The following is a 6,040-nucleotide window of genomic DNA, read 5'->3' on the forward strand; positions in this document are numbered from 1 at the left end:
TTTTAAATTGGGTTGCTTGTCCTTTTTTTTTTTTTTTTGAGCTGTAAAAATTGTTTAAAAAAATTTTTTTTAATGTTTGTTTATTTTTGAGAGAGAGACAGAGACAGATAGAACACGAGTGGGGGAGGGGTAGAGAGAGGAAGCGAGACAGAGAATCCTAAGCAGGTTTCAAGCTCTGAGCTGTCAGCACAGAGCCTGATGTGGGACTTGAACTCACAAACCTTGAGATCATGACCTGAGCTGAAGTTGGTCGCCCAACCGACTAAGCCACCCAGGTGCCCCAAGCCATAAGAATTCTTTATATAGGTAAGTCTAGATACTAGACTTCACAGATAAATGATCTGCAAATATTTTTTTCCCATTCTGTGGTTGTCCTTTCGCTTTCTTGATCATGTCCTTTGATGTACAAGTTTTGTACTTTGGTGAAGTTCAATTTATTTTTTCTTTTGCTTGTGTTTTTCGTGTCATACATAGAAAACCATTGCCAAATCCAAGGCCATAATTTGTCCCTATGTTTCCTTCTAAGAATTTTGTAGTTTTAGTTCTTACATTTATTTATTTTTTTTAGTTTATTTATTTATTTTGAGAGACCGAGCACAAGCAGGGGAGGGGCAGAGAGAGAGGGAGAGAGAAAATCCCAAGCAGGCTCCACACTGTCAGCACAAATCCTGATGTGGGGCTCAAACCCACGAATCATGAGATCATGACCTGAGCCGAAACCAGGAGTCAGATGCTTAACCGACTGAGCTACCCAGGTGCCCCTAGCTTTTCCATTTAGATTTTTGATCCATTTTGAGTTAACTTTTGTTAATGGTATGAGGTAAGGGCCTATTTTCTTAATGTTACATATTTTTTTAAATTTTAATTCCAGTATCATGAACATACTGTGTTATATAGGTTTCAAGCGTGCAATATGGTGATTCAACAATTCTGTACATGACTCAATGTACATATAAGTGTACTCTTAATCCCTTTCACATTCCTCCCAGGGCCCAGTTATTTTTGAGGAACAACTCGTTTCCCTTCTCTACTCAATTTCTTTAAGATATTTTATTTTTCTGTTTCTTCTTGTGTCCTTTGCAATTTTATATTTTTCTTTAACAATTTACATTTCTTCCATATATTCAAATTTATTAGAAATGTTTGTTTCATGGTATCCTTTTATTATATTTGAAATATCTGTATTGGTAATGTCTCTCTTCTTATTTATGACACTGGATATTTGTGTTTTCTCTTTTTTTTCTTGTCTAACTTTGTGAGTGTCACTTTTATTACTCTTTTTAAATAGAAATTGCTACCTCAGTTAAGAAATAGAACGTTGACAATCTTTCTTCTAAGGTACTGGTGGTGTTTTAGATTTTATCATAGATAGTGACTATACGTATATATTATATGTATAAATAATATATATTATTTCTTTGAAATATATTCATTTTGTATAGTCTTTGGTAGGGGCAATAGATTTCATAACTTAAAAGCTTTAAAGGCTACAGCAAAGATTAACATGAAGCTCTAAAGCTTTGTTTAACGTACTGAGTGAAAACTTTTGAACTACAGGAGACAGAGGTCACTCAGAGTTTTTCAATAAAGTCATTTTTTAAATTATATTTCACACATAAAAATGTAAAGGCTGTTATAATGAACACCCTAGTACTGATAACCAAGCTTAGGAAATAAAACATTTCACATACCGATGAAATATACTGTGTGTCCCTTTCTGATTGCATTTCCTTTCTATCACCAAATCACAAATTTGGTGATTGTCTTTGCAATTCATGTTTTTATATTTTTGCCTATATGTATATATCCCTAAGCAGTATGTACTGTTACTTTGCATTCTGTAAAGTGAAATATAAATGATAGTACACGGTATGTGTTCTCCCACGGATAGTTTTTGCTAAATATTATTCATTTAATAAACATTTTTGCTGAAGTTTTCTATTTTTTTAATTTCTTTTGAGATAATTTGGAATTGCTTGTTGAAGCTTTTTTTTTTTAAGTGATCTCCGTGCCTAACGTGGGGCTCATACTCCCAACCCTGAGATCTAGAGTCGTGTGCTCCACCAACTGAGCCAGCCAGGCACCCGTTGAAGCATTTTTTATGATGTCTGCTCTAAAATCCTTGTCCGATAATTCCAGCATCCGATTTACCTCTATATTGGCATCAGCTGATTACCTTTTCTTATTTGGGTTGTGGCTTTTCTTGTCCTTGGTATGAATTTGTTTTTTTTTTTTTTTTTTGTATCCTGGAAATTTTGAATATTAAGTTTTGAAATCCTGGATCCTCTTTAAGTCTTTATTTAAGCAGGCAGTCACCCTGTTTATGTTTGGTGCACAGTCCCTGGCTTTCTTTTCTGGGCTATGGTTCCAATGATAACATAGAATTCAGAGCCTATATAGTGCTGTTCTTCCCCCCCACACACCCATTTTAAGTTTATTTATTTATTTTGAAAGAGGCAGAGACAGTACGAGTGGAGCAGGAGCAGAGAGAGAGAGGGAGAGAGAGGGAGAGAGAGACTCCCAAGCAGGCTCCACACTGCCAGCATAGAACTTGATGCAGGGCTCAAACTCATGAAATTGTGAGATCATGACCTGAGCTGAAACCAAAAGTCAGACGCTTAAATGACTGAGCCATCCAGGTGCCCCAGCTCTGGCCCATTTCATTCACCTGGCACCATCAGGGCTCCTGCTTGATTGTGCAGGTGCCGTCTGTAGGGTGGAGGGTACTTCCCCAGGCAGGTCCTGCTAAGGGGAATGTGGGAGATACTAGGCTAAGGGGCTGTGGGTGCTTCCCTGAGCCTGCTCTCCGAGCCACCCAATGCCTGCCTCATCGCTGCTGTATTGTCTGAGGGAGTGGAAGGTGCTTTCCTGGGCTCCTCAGTGCCTCCGGGTGGTGGGTGGAGGATGCTGGGCATGTGGGACAGGGTGTTGTTTTCCAGGACCTTCTCTCTAGGTCATCTGGTGCTGATAAGCTTCTTATTCTATCTCTGTCAGTGCCCCTGAGGGAGAGAAGCATGCACCTAGGCCTCCTTCTGCCTCTGGTGGTAGTGGTGGGGGTCATCTTTCACTGGGTGGAGGCCAGGAGATGCTGGAATGGGTCTCCCTCTACTGCTCTGTGGAGGGCCAGGAGACACTGGGCCTCTCAGTGCTTCTGGGAGGAATTCTCTGCCTGCTCTTTGCGGGTGCTGCTGGTGTAGATAGAGTAGGCCAGCCAGATATGGCGTGGAGATGGGGTTCCCCACTAAGTCTCTGATGAGCTGTCTCTTTCCTGGGCCTTCAGCCAGAAAAAAGCTGGCTTTTCCTACAGCTTTTTCTGTCTATGCTTTTGGTGGTTCTGAGCTGTGTGCCTTTCCAGTGCCCACTCTGAGGTACATGGGAGAGGAAAGAAATCTCAGGGAATGGGGCATTGCTTCTCAAGTCCCAAGGTCCCTAGCCAATCTGCTATCTTCCCTCTACCTCTCAGAATCCTCTTATGGTTGTCTGTAATTATTTCCAGGAGTTTTTAGTTGTATTTGGAGGTGAATAACAGGGAAAAGTGGGTCTATGTCTCTTGTCTAGGACCAAAAGTCTCAAAGAGAGAAGCCCATTTTATTTTATAGTTCTTTCCTCAATCCCCCTCTCCTCTCACATTTTACTACAAACAGCAAGAAGAAAGCTTAGAAGTCTCTTTATATCACCAAGCTCATGGGTACACATTCTGTTTTCCATATAACTGGTGTAGGCAGTGTTGTCACAAAGATCCCCCTTCCTCCAGTTTCCAGAAATATGTTCCTCACTTCCTTTTGAGCTGCCCCTGGCAGTGTCCTCCAAGTCCAGATTTCTATCAACCATCTGTTCAAAGCAATTCAGGCTTTCTCTATCATGCTCTAAAAAATCCTTCCGGCTTCCACCCACTGCCCAATTCCAAAACCACTCCAATTGTAGGTATTTTTTATGTCACCACCCCACTTTCAAGTGCAAAATCTGTATGAGTTAGCTATTTATCCATAACAAATTAAAACAACGTAACTTAAAGCAGCACATGTTCATTATCTCTCAATGTCTGTGGTCCAGGAATCTGGGCATGACTTAGCTGGATCTTCTACTTGTGGCTCTCTCACAAGGCTGCAACCAAGGTGTTGGCCGGAGATAAGGTCTCATCTGAAGACTCAACTAGGGAAAGATCTTTCAAGCTCATGTACGTGGTTGTTGGCAGCATGTACTTCCTTGAGGGTTGGACTGACTATTCTGGCTATTGCCTCACTTCCTTTCTGGCTATTGTCTGAGGACGGCCCTCAGTTCCTTGTTGTGAGGATTCTCCAACATTTCAACTTGCTTAGTCAAAGGCAGTAATAAATAGAGTCAGCTAGTAAGACAGAGGTGACAATCTGATGTAACCTAATCATGAAAGTGATAGTCCATTACCTTTGTCATATTCTATTGGTTAGAAGCAAGTCACTATATTCAGCTCATACTGAAGGTAAGGGTGGTAGGGGGTGGGTTATTGGGGACCATCGTAAGATCTGCCTGCCATAGTTGTTATCAATATTACTTACCGGGGCACCTGGATGGCTCAGTCGGTTAAGTGTCCAACTGCAGCTCAGGTCACGATCTCATGGTTTGTGAGTTTGGAGCCCCACATCGGCCTCTGTGCTATTAGATCATCTGTCTCTCTCTCTCTCTCTCTCTCTCTCTCTCTCTCTCTCTCTGCCCCTCCCTACTCATGCACGTGCACTTTCTCACTCTCAAAAATAAACATTTAAAAATTACTTTAAAAATATTCCTTTATAATTTTAGTGTTCTTTAAAATATTTTTTAATGTTTATTTATTTTGAGAGAGAGAAAGACAGCATGAGTGGGGAAGTGACAGAGAGAGGGAGACACAGAATCTGAAACAGGCTCCAGGCTCTGAGCTGTCAGCACAGAACCTGATGTGGGGCTCGAACTTAGGAACTGCAAGATCATGACCTGAGTGGAAGTTGGACACTTAACCACTGATCCACCCAGGTGCCCCAATTTTAGTGTTTTAATAGCCAATAATCTTTATCTTTTATAGAACACTTACTAAACCTTAGTTTTTAACCAACAAAAAAGGATTAAAATAATAACTTATTGTGACTTTAGAACCTCCAGTTATTATAACTATGCTATAATGCTTCATTCATTTGTGGAAACATGTTGATGTGACTACATAGTAAAGGTTCTTCTGAGGTAGTTGCTTCCTTTCTTGAACCACTACGGCAGTTTGGCCATGTCTTCCTTATGTTTTAGCACTTCTAAATTTCCAAAAGAGATATTTATAGTTTTGTCTCCCCTGCTGGACTGTAGGCTGCTTGAGGTAAATTTTATAAAATGTATAAGTCTCTCTATATATATCTTAACATTTTTTCTATCCCTGACTGCTCCTAAAAGAATATATTTACCATGGAGTTAAGTTGATAGCTCTTTACAAAAGAGTCCCTGGGGCTCCCGGGTGGCCCAGTTAGTTGAGTGTCTAACTCCTGATTTCGGCTCAGGTCATGATCCCAGGGTCGTGGGATCAAGCACCTCATCAGACTCTGCTGAGCATGGAGCCTGCTTGGGATTCTCTCTCTCTTTCCTTCTGCCCCTCTCCCCCACTTGCGCACTCTCTCTCTCTCAAATATAAATAAATAAATAAATAAATAAATAAATAAATAAATAAATTCCTGTAGCATTAAAAACCATGCACCCAACATCATTGCAACCATAAAAGTAAGATATGTGTTTGGTAGAATGTCTCTAGTTCACCTAAGTTCCATCAGATACTAGACAGATTAAATGCTAATTGAGAATACTTACAAGCACTGTATCTCCCAACACTGAAAAACAGAGTTTTTAATGAGTGAGTTGATGAATATTTTTTCCCTTTACATATTTCCCTTTGACATTGTGTGTGTGCGTGCGTGTGTGTGTGTGTGTGTGTGTGTACACGTGTATCTATCTATCCATCCATCCATCCATCTTTATTTTCTGAACCAGGAGAGTCTGGTGTGTTTCTTCATTTTGTGCCTCCAAAAGTATGTCCACATTATTTATAATA

Source organism: Lynx canadensis, chromosome D4 (genome assembly GCF_007474595.2).
Source record: "Lynx canadensis isolate LIC74 chromosome D4, mLynCan4.pri.v2, whole genome shotgun sequence".
NCBI classification, from domain to species: Eukaryota; Metazoa; Chordata; class Mammalia; order Carnivora; family Felidae; genus Lynx; species Lynx canadensis.